The sequence below is a fragment of the Neophocaena asiaeorientalis genome, unplaced genomic scaffold (assembly GCF_003031525.2).
Source record: "Neophocaena asiaeorientalis asiaeorientalis breed wild unplaced genomic scaffold, Neophocaena_asiaeorientalis_V1.1 scaffold125, whole genome shotgun sequence".
Lineage (NCBI taxonomy): Eukaryota > Metazoa > Chordata > Mammalia > Artiodactyla > Phocoenidae > Neophocaena > Neophocaena asiaeorientalis.
In genome coordinates, this window is record NW_020174425.1 from 3,395,536 (window position 1) to 3,414,898 (window position 19,363).

A 19,363-nucleotide genomic window follows, 5' to 3' on the forward strand; every position below is an offset into this window, starting at 1 on the left:
TGGATGAGAAACCTACTGAATAAAATCAGATAATAAATGGAATGGTACATTATGTGTTCTGAGGTCAATAATTAAGTAAATGTAATTATTGCAGTGATATTATTAGAAAATAAGGATTTGCCTTGTGTCTTTGGAGAGAATTTAGAAACAAAGGTTTGGCTGTTTTAACTAGTTAGAAACTAGTCCATCATATATCTTTTACATATATTATTAAAATAATAGATGCCACTACATTATGGGATGCGCAAATACAAGTTTCACTTTCAAAACATTCATGTGATTATTTCCACACTTCTAATAGCCTCACGTGTCTCATTCCACCTCACGCCCTTTTTTCATTCTCTCATATCCACCCTTCCTTCTTTCTTGCAGCTTTTTAATTTTCTGAACATCTTGTGAAGCCCAGCTTTTCCACAGAGATTTCTTTGACCCTGAGACCCACACACAGCTCATCTCTGGCTTCCTTTGGGCCTGGGGTTAGTACCACTATTCTCAATGCAAATGGCCTCTGTTGACTAATCTTAACATTTTACAATTCAATGTCTATAAGGACAAATTAAATCACATTCTTACAGAACCAGCCTGGCCCTGGGCACAGAGTCAGGCTCAAAAGCATGTTTTATTTATTGATTCAATGAATAACTGATGCATGCCTCAACTCTCCACCCCAACTCAGCCATCCCAGCCACCAGCTTGAGATTCACTTAGTGATGGCAGTGGTGACAGAGCAGGGAAAGAAAACAATGTATAGACTCTAGGCCACAATTGTATATTTCATAAACAATTTTAATTACTTTTAGACAGATTAAAGAAGACTAACAGAAAAACAACACAACTCTCCAATAAGCACTTATCTAGCAAGAGGTCATCATCTAGAAGGGTAAATGTTCTATATGTATACGGGTACACATGTAAATGGCATCACTATAGCTCACCATTTCCGAGTCCCTGCCCTCAAGAAGCTGACAATAATTCTCGCTTGAGAAAAGACATTGCATGTTGAGAGAGATTTTTGCTTATGCTTTCTATAGTTCCTACTAAAATGTAAGCTCCATGAGGGATTACAATACTATGTCTGTATTGTTCGTTGTTGTAGCCTTAAAAACTAACACAATACCTGCATACACAAAATACAGTTAAATTAATGCCAGATTGCTTTTTAACATACAGGAGACCAGGGGTGAGGGGAAGGGCAGTCACTCTAAGGCTGCAAAGGTAGCACACACTGCTGTAACCCAGTGTATTATCAAAATCTTTGAATCAGCAGCAGCCGCGGATGCCATCCTCAGAGAGAGGGGAGCTATGAGGTCCAGGGAAACCAATCAAACCAGGAATCAAGACCCGGCTGAAAAGGGAGGGGAGGAGAGCTGCCCTACATTGGGACAGTCGATGCCCATTCAAACCAAGTCTCAGTTAAGGCTGGCCCTGAATTTTGCAAGGGAGGATTACTTAATCCCTGGTCCGACTGGACAGGCAGGTGGAGATGAGCTTCCTCAGTCAAAATTGGCTTCTGGGGTTCCCTGGTGGCGCAGTGGTTGGGAGTCCGCCTGCCGATGCAGGGGACGCGGGTTCGTGCCCCAGTCTGGGAGGATCCCAAGTCAGACTGGATCTATAGGTAGAGCTTCTGGAGGATTTCACTCCGAGTAAGGCAAGGAGCCCTTAATGGTCAGCAATTTTGTCTCTTGGTGTGAAAAAATAATATATACATACATACATACAAACACCTTCCACTTTAAACTTCTAATAGATGCAAGGGTCAGTTCTCTTAGGAGAGAAGTAGAGGAATGCTGTATACATTTTTTTAGAGCTTTAATGAAGTGTAATTGACATACAATAAACTGCACGTATTTTAAGTATACAATTTGATAAGTTTCAATATATGTCTATACCTGTGAAACTGTCACCACAATCAAGATAGTGAACATATCCAGCATCTACCAGAAAGATGTCCTCATGTTTCTTTTTAATACCTTTGTGCCAGTTACTGATTTATTGCCTCTCAGCTGCAAATGCACCCTTTTTTGCCTGCTCAGTGAAAAAGGACCTGTGTCAGTAGAGGATGCTGGAGAGATATCCCAGGAAGAAAGAGGCTTGCTTCTAGGTTCTGTTTCATGCACTGAGCAGGCTTCTACAGCATGTGCAGGGCCAAGCTCCTGCAGTGCCTAGCAGCCAGCAGCCCCCCGTGGCCAGAAGCTTCCCACGGCGCTTCCTCGGGCACTTTCATAGCTGAGTGCCTCCAGTGAGACATGTCCAGGGAACAGCTCCCCCTGGCACCGTAGAGGATGGATCTCAATCAAGTTGCACCCGTGCTGCACCACAGCAACTTCCTTTTGTTATCCAGTGAGCCAAAGCTGCACCCTCTCCAACAAGGTCTGTGTCTCAACCATGGGAGGAGGGGAGGTGGCAGTGGGGCTTTTACTCAGATGCTTGCTCTATCTCAGCGTTCCGGGTGATAGCTGCTTCTATATCGCTATTCCTATAGAGTCTTTATTACCTCTTACTAGCCGATCCCTGGTTACTGCAATCTCCTGGTATAGTTAATACTTCTGTGTTTTAAACTTTCTCTGTTTGAATTACTGTGTTCTTTCCCTCTCCTGATTAGACCCAGACTGACTATTAATCTCTCCATCTATCTATACCTTCCTATATATCTACGTATCTACTACCCTCCTAACCATCCCATTTTGCTGCTTCTCCCTCCCCCAGGCAAACACTGATCTGCTTTCTGTCACTAGATTAGAATTCATTTTCTAGAATTTTATATGGGAACCCAAAGATTTTCTCCTATGTTTTCTTCTATAAGTTTTATAATTTTAGGTTGTACATTAGGTCAGTAATCCATTTTAAGTTAATATTTGCATATGGTGCAAGGTATGGGTCCAAGTTCTTTTTCGAATATAGATATCCAGTTGTTCCAGCACCACTTATTAAAAAGATGATTTCTCCACTAAATTGCTCTGTACCCTTGTCAAAAAGCAGTTGTCCCTATATATGTGGGTTTACTTCTGGACTGTCTTCTGTTCTGTCAGTCTGTTTGCCCATCCTTATACGCACTGAATTAATATAGCTCTATAATAAGCCTTGAAATCAGGTAATATTAATCCTCCAACTTGGATCTTATTTGTCAGATTTGTTTTGATTATTGTAAGCATTGTGGATTTTCATATGAATTTTAGAATCCCCTGGAAATTTCTACCAAAAAAATAGCATACTGAGATTTTGATTGAGATTATGTTGAGTTTATAAATCAATTTAAGGAGAATTGGCAGTTTCACAATATTGGGTTTTCCAACCCATGAGCAAGGTATACCTCTCCATTTGTTATTGAGACTTCTTTAATTGCCCTCAGCAGTTATATGCTATTTTATAATTTTTGGTGTACAGGTTTGCATATCTTTTGTCAAGTTTATTTCTAAATATTCCATATGTTTATGCTATTGTAATGGCATTGAATTTCATATTGATCATTGCGAGTATATAGAAATATAATGGATTTTTATAAATTGAACTTGTGTTTTGCGACCTAAGTCCACTTATTCTAGTAGCGTTTTTATAAATTCTGTCAGTCTTCCTCCATAGATAATAATGTCATCTGTGACAGTTTTACCTCTACCTTTTCAATCTGTCTCTTCTTTTCTTGCCTTATTGGAATGGCTAGAACTTCCTATACAATGATGAATAGAAATGGTGAGAACAAACATCCTTGTCTTGTTCTTGATTTGGGGGGAAAAGCATTAAATCTTTCATCATTAAATATGATGTTAGCTGAAGGTTTTTCATAGATAAACTTTATCAGGTTGAGAAAATTCCCTTCAATTCCTTATTAACTGAGAGTTTTCATCAGGAACAGATGTTGGAGTTTGTCAAATGCTTTTATAGCATCTATTGAGGTGATCATATGGTTTCTCTTTTTTAGTCTATTAAAACGTAGTTATATTACTTGATTTTCAAATGTTAAACAAATCTTTCATTCTTGGGATAAACCTCACTTGGTCATAATGCATTTTTTAAATGTTTTTCTATTTTTTGTCTCAAAAAGGCAGGAATTGAAACTCATGGGAAGAAAACAAAAAGCCAGGAAAATATGGTGTTTCCTTCTTAATTCCTTACTCAGTTTTAAATTAGTCAGTAATTTGAGCATTGGGGAAGATTATAACCTATGTTTGCTTCTCATTACTTCTCAGTATAATTTCTAACACAAGCCTTTTTGTGCAATTTCTAAGATGTGGTTAATGGAATTATTTTTAATGTGCCGTCTGCTGGTCTTTTAATTTTAGCACTAGTAACAGACTAAGATTTGGTAAAATACATAACAACCTTATAGAACTTATATCTTACTTGGTAACTTCTCTCCAACAGAAATAATGCTCAAAGTAGTTTTTCCTCATTAATTATTTTCTAGGAATAGATGATTGTATACTTTCTCAGAACCTTGTCTTCATTTCCAACTTTTACATTGTACCTAACATTTCATAATTACCATGAACAATTGAATTCATGTATAAGCTTCAATTGTATTCTGGTATAAGGCTTCAACTCTAACTAGCAAGGAATTTTTGTCGAAAGGGAAGTTTCAATTCCATCCTAAATATTCTCCTGTATTATTTGGACACCACTTCTGGGCAGTCATTTTACCTGTGGCTGCCACAAATCAGGACATCATTTTTATGTGTTTCATAAAAGAGGTAGTTCTAGATGATACGTTTAAAAGTATGGATATATATCTATTATATGTAGTTTTGCTCTATACTATTATTTATAAAAAAATACAAATAGAACATATAATGAGTGGGGAAGGGTGAGTGCCTTTTATGTAAGTCTTTTTTTGTTGTTGTTTATTCAATTGAAGGGACATTTAAGGAATGCCAACTCAACACAGGGTTCTTAATAGTATTTCTTAATTTGTTATCCCTCTCCGAAATGATGGTATTTTATCATTTCACTCGATAGGTCTATTTTAACAGAGAGATGGCTACTCTTAGATTAGTCCTATGATGGATGATAATATAATTTGTTTCATTCAAGTAGGGAGAGTTTTTGCATTTCTAGGAATCCCATTATCCTTAAAACTTTACCCAATTTTCTTCTTTTCATGAAATTACCTCCTTAGCTTAATTACAAGTGTAGTGTTTTCCCACAAGCAATATAATATCTACTTATCCTAAACACCCCAAAGTCAAGAAAACTTAGTGTTAATAAAATTGATTCATTCAGTTCAGATCAAAAGCAGCATTACAGCTTACTGGTTAATCAATGTAAATTTTGCTAATGCCACAAGGAGTCGAGTCCATTTGTAAAAGAACACGTGTGCGACTTATTTCATGAAATTGTATTTTCTACACAATGTTAATTTGATCTCACTAATAAGATAGTGTTGTGAGACAAAAAAGAATATTTCATTAAAATATTCTAATTGTTTTATGTGAGATGTGTCCAGATAAGGAAGGAGATGTGTACAGTATTATGTAGAAACATTTGTTGACATAGAAAACTGCCTGAGCTCTTTGTGTTAAAAGCTGATCAGCTAGTGCTTACAGCAAATGCATAGAGTTCATCCTAAGGAAAATCAGGTCAACAGTGATCAAAAGAACAAGTCTACACTCTTCACCAAATTTAATTCTTGAAAATTGCTTCTAAGCTGACAGCAGTATTTCTCCACAGGGGGAATATGTTATTGTGGTTCCATTTCCTGATCAAATGAATATAAATTAAAAATATAATCAATATTATATCAAAATAGCAAAGGTACAACAAATATAAATTTTGATCAGATCAAATAGGAAAATGATGCTGCCTTTGAACAAATGAACTAATTATGAATCCCTCAAGGAAGTTAAAAATCATACCTCCCAGTACCAAACAATACCACTGTACTATGTGGTAACTAACCTAAAGTAGGATACTGGCTAAAACAAACTTTAGTTAAAATTCTACTAAAATTTCTTTGGCTTAAAATTTAGGAGGACATCTGAGGGATTTTGTGACTTTTTCAACTCTCCTAAAGCTATCCATAGACATCTGCGCATCTCCCTTCTTTTTCCTAATGTATTTTTCCCTCTATTAAACAAAAGTTTTCATACATAATTATTTTGTCGACCTCAAAATCAAAATCATTGGTCTCAATATAACGAGCCACTGTTGACAGCTCTGTGAGTGGTTTACACTTCACTGGGAGGCCGTAAAAAAAATCACCAGGTCATTGACACAAACCTTTATTTTTCTTTTTCTTCAGAGCTTTGAAAGTTCTCTTAGGAATTGCAAAGATAAGAGGTATCCCCGAGCACAAGTATTTGCTCCAAAATCTGTCAATTTTAAGTGAATGGATAAAGGGTGGCAAAAACTGAGGTTTTAATTAAGCCTGAATTGAGGAGAATGATATTCAAAGCCACAAAAAGGAGTCTTGTGACATACCTTTAGTCCTTAGGTAACTTGGGCCAAAAGTATTCTTTTCCTTTGCATTTGATCCCACATACCAGTTCTTCAAAACTTTCTAAGGAGAGGAAAAAGAAGTCAGGTCAACCTTTGGGGAAACTACATTAACTTTTCAAGACCAGCACCTGCATATTTCATGCAGCTAAACAAAGTCTAGTGAAGGGCCAACATAAAATCAGCTGTGCCCACGTGGTGCCAGGAGTAGCTGTGGAGATGAAGTTCAATGTAGGATTCTGCAGGGCCCAAGAGAGCCTAGGAAACTAGGACCAGTTCTGGAAAACCCCAAAACTGAATAGATTTGGAGAAGATACAAAGAGCAAGATGGCTGCTGGGGACCTGGACTTGGGGTCAAGCACCTCTGATTTAAACACATACTGATGCTCAGAAAAGGAGATAATGAGTGTGGATTTGTCTCTCTGGAGACACAACTTTAACCTATAATTAGTCAACAGAAGTGAAATGTTTGTTGGGAAATCTGAATGCACATAGTCCCCTAGCTGTTAGTATTTTTTCCTTCACCACACAGTCTAGGTATCAGAGGAACTGAGTTCAATTCCAAGCTCTGTCACTTGCTTGTCATAGGATTTTTATAACTTATAAAATCTCTATGGTTTAAACATTTTTAAAATGAAAGTCAAATGCTTCTCCCTTTTGGATCTCAGGATCGTTTTAAGTATCAAAAGGGATACAATACGTAGGAGTGCTTTGGAAATTAGAGCACTAGATAAGATGTTAAGAATATAGTCAATCAACAAGTAATGAATTGCTGACTGTTTTCCAGAGTTAGCTGGACTCTGCAGAGCTGTGGTTCTCAAAGGTCAACCATTTGCGGTCAGTTTCCATGAGTTTTCCCATATCCTCCTACCACCTATACTATTATTTACTTAGTATTTTTTCCATAAATTAACTCACTTTTTTTTTCTTTTGTGCCTACTGAAGCCTCATCCTAAAATTAATATTCCTAAAATCAGAGGTTGAAGTGCTTCTTATATAATTGCAATATATATTAAAATAAATTCACACTTATTAAAATTCTTTATAGTTCTCTATACCATGCTTCAGTAAACATTGCTAAAGAAGAGTGCTTTAAAATTCAGGCAACTAGTTGAGGCTGAACAGAGTCAGAAATGGAAGACATCAAAGGTTTTGGCAATTATTTTATCCTTTTTCAGATATAATCACTCTTCTCCCAAAAGGTACAGTTTTGCTTTTTAACTTTAGATGAGTTGGAATTTTATTTTGAAATGCCTTTACAATAACTAAAGTCATCTGGAAGTGTGGTTTCCCAAGAAAACTTTGTATTTGGGGTTTTAAGAACCTGTCTTGGTCCAGCAATTTCTGTCCATCGGGGGAGGGCACATGCTGCAGTTCAGAAGGGGAGACTTTTCTAAAATGCCTGTTTATGAAGCCATATTTTAAATTTCTTACACAGCCATAGCTGTAGCTCAGCATGTTGGCATTATGATGTAATTTCAATGATAGAGTCTGAAATAAGGCTATATTGTGTGATTTTTAGCACAAGCATTCATCCAATAAACTGAGCATTCTAAAAGGGGAAGCAAAGACCATGTAAATCCCTTCAGACCAGAGTGCCTCACTTTTGCTTCCTAGTGTATAAGTACTGCCATCAAGGTTTACTACCACTTTTCAAGCTACCCGGGTCTGCCCCTCTGAAGGCTGTAGACGACAACAGGAGGCCCCAGATCTACAGATTTGTTCCCATTTCAGCACTGAATGTAGAGGTTCTAGAATCAGCTTATGTTCCAGAATGCCAAAGTCCGAAGGTAGAATGGGCTGCGTGCAGCTGTTCCTAAGCCAGGAGTTCAATAACATATACCAAAATGGTTAGTCAGTAGAGGAAATGCTACAGTAAATACATAGTCTGCGGCGAGCCGCTTCTGACCAGCAGAAAGACGAGTCACCACACGCTAGATTCTTCTCGTATCACACTTTATTGGAGTACAGCTTGGTTTCAGACAGATGGAGGGAAGACCCCGAGCTTTGTTCACACTGGCTTTTTATAATGCACTATAACCTGTGGCAACCTGTGGTTGGCTGGTTAATTCAACCTGTGGTTGGCTGGTTAACTCAACCTGTGGTTGGCTGGTTAACTCAACAAGATATGTGCTGTTCACAATTTATTGGTTGCAATTCTGATCCTTTATTAGCATATTGGCTCGTCGTGGCGCATGTGTGGCACATAGCCTTTGGGCTACTCCCTGATAAGCGTTATCTGCGAATGGCAGAACAACAGCTTCCCACGTTATCTGCGGCATGGCAGAACAACGGCTTCCCACAATAGTCTTCTATACTGATGATATTTTTGGAGCCTTTGATATACCCATAGGCACTGAAAATCACCAAGATGGGACTCCATATGCATCAGTCCACAAACTGATTTTACCACATAATCTTTTTTTTTAGGGAGTATCTGAGGAGACTAGTGTCCCAGGAGAGCACTGCTCTAAAAACATAACATTGCTATTTGTGGATAATATAAATGTAATGCAATATAATATAGGAGGTTACCTTTTCACCTATTTTAAAAGTATGTTACTTTTGTGCTTTGGAATTGCCCTAGATAAATATGTTTTAAACTTTTGTTAAGTCTCTGCTTATTCGGCTTAGTAACCTCTTTGTGGCTTCTGAATAATGTAAGAACTTGATTCATTATTTAGAAATCTAAGTAGCTGCACTAAATGAAGTAGATATTACACTTAATTGAGACTACAAATACTGCAGAGGTTGCCAATCTCACATGGCATCAGACCTTACTGAGTTTTCATGCCAGCTTAAAAAACAAAAAAAAGAAAGAAAAAGAATTCACTTTCAAGAGTTAGAGAAAACACTGCCAGTTGCTAGTGACCCTGGATGTGACTTAGTTTATAGAAAGACACAGATTAATTCTTTTCAATCCAAATGCTATGACTCTTAGCTAGCTCTTTAATTTTAAACAAATCCTATTCTCCATCTTGTCTGGGAGACCTTACCTACAAAGTGATAAAGCCTGTAATGACTGTCTGGCATGATGTCAACTTTAGAAGCATATACTGTATATGTTTTGGAACTAAATATTTCTTCTTCCCATTGACTCTTGACCCCCTTAGAACAGCTGTCGCCTTCTTCAAACGCTTTCACTAAGTAAAAAGTCAATTGGCTGTAAGTGGTGTTGAAGAAATGTCATGTGATTAATACTACAGTTTAGGCTGCTGTGATTAGTCACGGAAAAAACAGTTAAACTTCCTCCCCAAGAAACATGGTACGTTAACAGCAAATGGCCTGCCTGAGCCCGATAGGAAGAAATAGTTGGCATGTTAAAAGCTGCCTATTGATTTGTGCCCTGACTGAAAGCCAGGCGTTGATGTAAATGAAAATGTGTCAAGAGTTGATATTGATTTTTTTTTAAATCAGACCATCTCTGGGGAAATACTGCTAGCCATACTACTGCTCTTGTCTATGAGTGAAATAAGGTTCCTTTCCACAAGACTACACATGTCCAGACATCAAATTTTCCTCTTTAACTGAAGTGTGGTAGGATGCTGCTGGTCCATCATCTGCAATCTCTGCTCAAAAAAATGGCCCAGAGTCCCTATATCCAGGAATAAAATGAAAAAGAGAATTTTAAGTTTAAGAGGGACTTGTATGTGGGAAAGGATGTGGATCCATGCCACCTACCTACCAACTGGCCTGTTGTATATGGATCAGAGCACACACATACACTTAAGCTAGAAATTTCCAGCCCATGTGTTCCAAGATAAATCATTTCAGAAGGATGTTTATTTTTAGAAAATCCTATTCAAAGATAACCATAATGTAAGATAGAAGGTGAAATTTATTAGGATACAAACCACCAAGTTGGGGTCTTTCTTCTCCTTCAGCCTGTAGGAAACTAGCCACATTTTCCCCTCTTAGAAGTAATTTTCTGAGCTGTGCTTTACTCATAGGCCCCAGTGCTTGTAAATATTGATGAACAGTTTAAGAAAAAGCCAAGAATAATAATAATCATGCAGCTTTTGATCAAATCTGTGGAGGTTTCAGCTGCCTAGACAAGGCTGCACTTCACGATTCAGCTGGGGTAAGGGATGGATTTTAATATTGGGCACTTAGAATGGAAAATTAGTATGGGAAAGGAGAGGTCATCACCTGCCAATATATGTGGATTATTTGGAATCAGCTGTTGGGATTAGAGAAATTCCTAATAAACTGATAAGGGGAAGGGTCATTCCCTCCATGGTAGCTTAGAGAGCTAAATCCACTTAGCTTGATTCGTTGGCCTTAGGCACAGGCACGTGATAAAAACTCCACATTGCAAATTGATTAGCTTTTTGTTGATTACTCAATGACCTTTGAGGTATTCTAGATTTCATGATCTATACACTCTGCCCTCGAAATTAAATAAAAAACAATGATCGGAAATAGACCTTAAGGGAATGGGAATTATTATGATGAGATCATTCTATGCTGAATGTCCTGCATTAAAATTTAGGAATGTGTAGCAAAAGCTTGCAGAAGACAGTTAATTACTTTGTAGTAACAAATGAGGTAACAAATGTTCTAAGTAGATGGGACTTTGCAATTTAGGGCCACTGTCTTAAAACAGTTACAATTAATCTGTAGCTCTTAAAATAGGTATAGCTTGCTAGATCTGTAGTTTAACTAACAAACTAAGCTTATGGCTGATCCTCCAGAGTTTCCCTGAGGAGGTTACAAGAGCAGCCCTTCCTGCAGCCTGGAAAACCAGTGCAGACCCAGAGATATTTGCCTACGATGGTTCTAGACCAACTCTTGACTGTTGTGCCTCCTGCCATCCCACGTATTGTTGTCTTGTACTGTTATTTATCTTTGGATATATGTTGATTAAGTATCTCCAAAAGGATAGCAAGCTTAGTAAAGTCAGAGACCACGCATTATAGTTCATTGTGTTATCAGCAATGCATAACTTCGTAACTGCTTAAGGGAAAAAAACCTATAAATATACATACATATATATATATACACAGATGCATGTATATATTATATATAATATATATTTATATATTTAACTTAGCCACTTTTCACCCTGAAATCAAAAATATACATACCAATAGATTTACACAGTTATTCATTCTAGGATAAGCTCAAATCAACTCAGAAAATATTATTCAGAATGAAAAATGCTTTTCTTCTCATAGTTTATTCAACTGCTTAAATACACATTCATTAAGTAACTCCTAGAGGCCTTTCTCTCATGCTCAGGCATATAAATATCATTTTCAAATACGTACACTTAAGACAATGAGATAAAATGATTTGAGAGTAGCCGTGGAGTCTTGAATCATGGACAATATTAATTTATCAACTATATGTAATATAATAGCAATAAATAATTATACATTTGCCTGTGTTTCCAGATTTAGTGGTCACCCAGAATTTTCAAATATGTTGTCTAGAGGTATGCATTTAACAAATTAATTGATCTTCTGATTTTGACTTCACTTACCAAATTGTAGGTTTTTGTGTGGTTGTTTTATAAGTTTCTAGGAAAAGGAATTAGCAGTTGTGCTAGGAAAAGAAATTGTCACAGCCCAAAACTTCCAGGTTGAGATCATAATAACTTTATTTACTACCTTGAATGTTTTAGTATATTCTTTACTTGCTTAGTAAAAGTCTAAAGTGTATGTTAACATTTAATTCCCATCCTTTCCTTTCACAGCCTGCCCTACTTTTTCAAGACTAGTGAAAGAGGCATACAAGTAAATGTTGTACACAGGTTATTCATCTGTCTTTTGTTTGTAGGAAAGAAATAGAAAAAAATGCACATATATAAACCTAAAAATAAGAATGAATTATTTGTCAACCCACAAAATTTTGTCACTACTCTTTTTTGTTCATAGGGGGTAAAGTTAGTAAAAATCTATACTTAAAATTTTAGTGGGGAATTAAAAGTCTGAAATGGGAAACAGAAAAGAATGAGAATGCATACTATACTCTGATAAAAAGAAAAAGGAAGGAAAACTAGGGAAAATTTTCTTCCCTTTCTCATTCTCCACACCTACCACCCCCTAAAACACTTCTGATTACTTCAATTCAAAGGATACATATTTTCCAGAGCACAAAATACACTTCAGATATAGTTCTATGTGGAATTTTCAGATATTCATGCTTCAACATTTGACAAGAATAGAAACAAATAAGAAATAACATAATGCAGTGCTCATAATTTGGACATATCTAAAAGTCTGTGGAAACAAGCACCAATCACAATATATTGTATAAAGAATGCTAAATATCCAATTTTTCCTTTCCTAGTAATAATGCTTTGTGTCATAAATATAATTTAATGTTACTGAGGAAAATTTTTTTAAATGAGTTTGGCATTTTATACGCCTGAGAACAATAAATCAAATATATCCTTATAATAAAAGATACCTTTTCTCTTAAGTATATCTACACAGGACCAAGCCTTTCATAGATTTCTCTAACTGGTAATATATTAGAATTCACAACTTAAAATTTTTATTCTGCATATTCTGTTGCATAGAGTTAAACAATCTAATCTCCAATTCCATATATATCTATATGTTCTACAGAGGGATATTTATTTCATGTCAGTAAATAACGATCTACTAGTATGATAGAATAATTCAGGTGATAAAAACATTTTAATATTTTCACTTTGTGTTACTCAGCAAGAAAAGTAATCAGGAAACTAGACGAAGTGCCTTTTTCCCCTTTTACTACACCAAAGAAATTGAGTTCAGCGAAGCATATTATGCATTTCTCTGGTCAGGTGCATATTTACATTTGCCTTTCTAAATTATTTACCATAAATACATTTTTAATTCTAGCAAACCTTAAAATAATAAAGTTCCATTTTCAGCCTTTATACAAACATGCAAATGTTAATGTTGCTAAGGAATATACTTTAAATTACAGAGCACTTTTATTCATTATTCTATTACCCCTTCTATGATATTCAGGTCTCCCAACAATTTTGGAATATTAGGGAGCCCCCTAGTGGCACCTGTATTTCTAATAAATTTCCAAACTAAAGAATAAAGTTAGTTTTGTTCTGTTTTTTTTTTTACTAATTACTTGGACCAGTTTTGATACTTACACATATTTTGCTGACTTTTTCCCCAGTTTTTAAACACAAGTAGACTTTCTTTTATGTCCCACAAATGTTGAGTATGTTTCTGGAATCAAAAATATATTCATAATAATTCTCATCTCCAGTTATTCAAATGCCCAATTGCTACAATCTCTTTTCATTCTTTCTCATCTTGTGACCTTTCCAGTCATCTCAGAAACCATTTGGAGATTGACTAAAAAGAAGCATTTTCATGGGAAACAAAATTTCTGTATTAAATTGTAAAAACACACATCTACCCAAATAGAGGTTAGTTTTAATATTATTGTAGTACAGAGGCATATCTTTATTATACTTCCATCTAGCCAAAGGAAGATGTACGCAATGATACCTAGACTGCATTATCATTGGGCCAACTATATAAAACTTTTAGAACTTACTTTTAATTATGGTGAAGATTTGATGATGGGCTGAAGTATGATGTCCCCTTGGATCAAGTGAGTAATTAGCAGTAGTTCTGATGCTTTTCCAACCAGATCCCCACAAAGCCTCTACTCTATTCTGGCCTGGAATGATTCTCCTTAATAGGTGAGCAAAGGCTTCCTGTGGGTTTTAACACTTCCACCGAATCTTAAAGGTTGAGGTGAAGTCAAAGAAACGATGGGGGAGAGCATTCTTCACAGTGAGGACAACTTCAGCAGGCATGTAGAGATGAAAATAGCATGACTTTGCCTTGGAAACCATATGGTAAACTGTCAATATCATTGAAACACGGAGTGAGTGGTGGGAGCATAGGAGACATATCCAGAGATGTAGCAGGGCCAACCCAGCTATGGAAGGCTTTGGCGGCTATGCCAAGGAGTTTGAATTTACACTGAACACCAGTGACAAATGTCGTGAGATAGTAAGATTCATGTTTTAGAGAGTGAGTCTGGGAACAAAGTAGAGGATAAATTTGAGAGGGAGTAAGATACAAGTCAGAGTGAAGATTTGGTCCAGGCAGGAAAGGATGAGAGCTGGTAGAGCAGGTTGTAAAAGTGCCTCTGTAGTAAGTGAGGTCATTTCTGAGCCACTGATACCCTGGGTGACAGTGGAATTAACCAAGGTCTGAGCAAAGGCCCTGGCACACCCTGCCTCAGCTCAGCACCCCATCAATTTTGTCTTTTTGTTTATTTACCCCTTGTCCTTGGCCATACTACTGCCTCCCTCCCTCTCTCTGAAAGAAAGTGAGCTCACATGAGCATCTCATAGCCTTCAGCCTTGAAGAAAGACATGGGTTGTGTAGTCAAATTTCACTACTTTGGACGATGTAAAGCATGGAAGAGACAAACTCACGGAACGTGCAGAATGATTAGATGTTGGGCATAAGGGTTGGGGGAAGCCCAAAATGACTCCTAGGCTTCTGGTATGGTAACTGGGAAGAGATGGAAGCACTAATCACTGGTTTGTAGAGCCAGTAAGAGAGAAGGAGCAAAGTGAACTAGTTTTCTAGGCTGTGTAACAAACTCCTGCAAACTTTAGCAGCTTCGAACAGCACACATGTATGATCTCATCACTCCTTTGGGTCAGGAGCCTGGGCATAGCTTAGCTGGTTTCTTCCCCTCACGGCCCCATAAGGCTGCAACCAAGGTGTCAGCCAGAGCTTGGTTCTCATCTGGAGGCTCAACTAGGGAAGGATGTGTTTCCTTGCTTGTGCAGCTGTGGATTGCATTTACTTTCTCTCAGCAGAGAGTCCATAGCAGCTTCCTTCTTCAAAGCCAGCAAAGCCTGCTAGCAAGACAGAGTCTTACATAATGTAACAAAACCACAGGAGTGATACCCCATCACCTCTGCCATATTCTAGGGGTTAGAAGCAAGTCATAGGTCTTACCCATGCTCAAGGGGAGGGGCTTATCCAAAGGCATGAACATCAGGTCCCAGGGATCATGGGTGATACCCCAACTGTCCATCATGTGAGCCTTTTAATAAGGTTTTAAAATGTGAAACTTCTGGGTATCTTTACTTCCAACTGTCAACTCAAGGAAATTCCATTATATACCATAACTTGGACCATTATTACACTAACTTAGAATTATTAGAATATTTATCCTGAAAATATCTACCATAGAGAGAGAGAGGAAAAGCCCAATTCCTTCTGATCTTCAACATCCATTCAAGAAAGGTTACAATATACATTTTAAATAAAAATTTGTTCTTCAGAAACAAATTTTTATTTGAGAAATCTCAGTTCATCATTTCAAAATTACAAAAGAGCAATATCTAAGAATACTTCATACTAAATGAGATTATAAAAACATTGGGTTGTTGCTGGTTGCAACACTGTCCACTGTGAGGTTTGATTTGACATGAATATTTAGTGAAATATTGGAACTGACTTTAAATCCTTTCCTTGGGTACCTGTTCTTGAACACTACCACCCCCCAAAAAACAAGAATTTTTGAGAACTGGAGACAACCTAAAATGTCATATATTATATCCAGTCTTTCTTCCAAGTCCTAATGGCCTTTTCTTCAAAATACCTGCTCTACTTACCCCTTTTCCTCCATTCACACAACGTGTACTCTAGGGCAAGCTGTCAGTGCCTCGTGTCTGGATAAATCAGCATCAGCCCCCTACCTGGTGTCCTTATTCTAATATTTCCTCCCCACTCTGTCAGTCCTATTCAAGATTGAATTTTTCTTCTACATAAACAGCTTTTAACAAACGTTTATTTTTTCAATCATTTGTGCTGCTGTTCCGTTTCCTATGCTACCATCTGTACACACCCACGTCTGGCTTTTTACAAGATCTATCGTCTCATATATATTCCATTCAATCTCACTTCCATGCTTTAGTACAAGCCATCTTTTCTCTCTCCAATAATTCCCTCCTGGTTCCTACACATGGCGAGCTTGTGTCTGTTTCCTTATCTCTGCTCATATTGTACTTGGGTTGTCCACGCCCCTGTCATCATCACAAATGCCCTAAGTCACAATGAATAGATACTGGAGGATGGAGAACCCAGGTAAAGAATGAGGGGAAAGCCAGATTCTATGTATATGACAGAAAAGGAGAACGACAAAGTAAATCTATAACAGGACTCAGAAGGTAGTAGAGAAGGCGGAGACAGAAGGTTGGAAGAAGGTGGGTATAGTGAGCACTAAGGTCATCACATCCTAGAAGTCAAAACCAATCCCTAGAGCCAAGCTAGGTTGCTTAGCCTGGACAAATGTAAGTATCAGGGGTTGAGATAAGCAGAGATGGGCAGACAGAAAGCATCCAAGAAAACAAAATCCCAGAGGGCAAGAGAGGTCACGTGTGAGGATCTTCTCAGGCATTATAGGGATGAGCAGGTGATCAAAAAGAGCAGACAGGTGCATATTCACCTGCCTGATGAGAGAACAGCTTGATAAGAGGGAGTACTCTGCCTGAGACCCCAGTTTTCCCATGACATAGTGTACTTTTAATCTAGGCAGCTAGGTGCATATGGAGGGTCATGGTCTTTAAAGCCAGTCAGTCTTGGTTTCAAATTCCTCTTCCACTATTTGTTGGCTGTGTGACTTTGGACCACTTATTGACCTTCCCCAAGCCTCAGTTCACTTATCTGTAAAATGTGGATAATCATATCGAGCTCATGGTGTTATAAGGATTGAATATGATTACATATATATGAAATGCCTGACATTTAGCAAGCATACACATACTTACTGATTTTTATCGTTATTTTTATTTTTCCATCTGCCAAAACCAAAATGGCTACCCAGTCGTCCCTGAGAGCTGCATGACCTTCTCTAAGCTCTTGTGATCTGTAGAGTCTGCCTCATTCTTTGTTGTGCTGTGGGTTTGCAAAGTTTCAGTTGATGTAAGCTAATTTCTCCAATGATGTTATGAACAACCTGGGGAAAGTCTTCCCAATGCTGAGCTCATCACAAACTCAGCTGGCACTTGCTATTACAATGCATTTCACGGCCCCACTTCATTCATTCCTTCAACAAATATTGCTTGAGCACCCACTGGCTGGGAGGCATGGGGATGCAAAAACAAATAACAGCTTGGCTTCCTGGAGCGAGGCATGGATGATACCACTCAAGTAAAAGCATGTGAATCTTAAAACTGGAAGGACCTAAGAGATTATCTGGCCAGCTCTTTCATTTTATAAAGGTGTGATTGAGGATCTAAGAGATGACTCCGGCTTTTAATTTCTTCATCACTGATTTTGGTTTTTTTTTTTGGCCTACCAAATCATGTCATTTTGAAAAACAAAGAGAAAAGTCTAGGGTGTTTTTAACTGAGCAAGAGTTTGGAACTGAATGGTTTTACCATCTGCCATGTCATTGTGAAACTGAGCCCACTCCTCTCAGAGAACGTTGCCCCTAACGTGCATGGCATAACCTCTTGCAAGTCTTTACGAGAAAACTGACAAGAGTTCTCTCTGGTGGCTGTGCTCTGGTCTCATTGCTTCTTCCTCAGCATGAAAAAAAAAAAATCTGTTACAGAAACAGACGTAATTCAGGCAGAATGCAAAGATGCTTTCTACTTTCTTTGCCAGGGAAGGCCAAGATGATGGTTTCCTCTGATGGTCATTCCAGACCATTGCTTTGTACATTTGAAAAGACACATCTAAGCATTTATATAGAGAAGTGCATTTGAATCAATAATATGGGACTAGCATCTGAAGACTCAGTGGCTTTAATCAAACTCTTTGCTCAATACCCTTCAATACTTGATCCACAAACTTGTCTCCAGATTAGAAGGCCAAGGTGAAGAGTAACATCTCTAGTTCAGGGGGGCTAAAGAGACATTTATTAATGTCTACAAGAAATAAATGAGACATTTATGAATCCTACAAGAAAATCTTAATTAGACACTGGAGCACTGTTTGTTTCATTGTTAAAAACTACCCAATCCCAGAAGAGCTGAAGAATAAGTAAAGACTAAAATAGAAAGTAGTGTTATAATTAGGCCCCCTGAAATGAAAGTGATACTTCACACACACACACGGAAAGTATTTGTCACTTATTTCTCCTAATTAATTCAGTATTAGCACTTACAATGAAAGTTTGATATAAACATTCTTGAAATAGCTAGACATGTGGATACCGAAGAAACAGGAGATTATGATTCAACAAAATTCCACTAAGAAGGCAGTTTTGTTGTGAGTTTTAGCTGCAGCAGTGTTAGTTCCGTCCAAGTTAATTAGCAAGATGACTTCATTATGATTTTCTTCTTGTTCATTTAATAGGTTCTTTCTGTTAAGAAACACTACTTTTTTTTTTTTTTTTTTTGAAACACTACTTTTTAACACAAGGATTTCATAGTGCAAGTCCACGTATTTTGGAACTGCTTCCTTTTATTTCATTGGCACTTTTTTCAGTCTACCCATCACACCCAAGGAAGCGAGGGCGATGGGAGGAGCAGGGCGGTAACATAAAGGGATGGTAGACATTTACTCAAGCTTCCTAAAGCTCAGAGGGTGGCATACCCACAATGATATGCGTGGCCAACAGGCTTTCCAGTAATATTTGATGTTCTAAATTTTGTTTTCATTAGTAGGTTCAAGATAAGAGCAGAGAGGAAGAAAAGAGGGGAGGGAGAGAACTTTGAGGACATTCATTTACAGCTTCAGAAAAATTCCCCTTGCTAAAATAAGAGGTGGGAAAAATACTGCTGGCATTTTACATACAATTAGTTACAAAGTATGCTAATAAACCAGGTTGTCAGATTGTGTCAGTCCCATCTAAATAATAAGCAAATTGCCTTATACAGATGGAAAATGTGTGAGATGAATAGATCTCCTGTGTAAACTACCTCAACTAAGATTTATGAATTTTGTTCTACTTATCTATCCTATTTAATATCATACCCTGCATTCTTTTCAACTTC

The 19,363-nt window shown here is 37.4% G+C and overlaps 1 protein-coding gene across 1 annotated transcript in view; it reads left to right on the forward strand.

The window, feature by feature from the left end:
* HS3ST5 (heparan sulfate-glucosamine 3-sulfotransferase 5) overlaps positions 1–19,363 on the forward strand; it is a 274,423-nt gene that overhangs the window by 226,879 nt on the left and 28,181 nt on the right. The gene's annotated exons all lie outside the window — the stretch shown is intronic.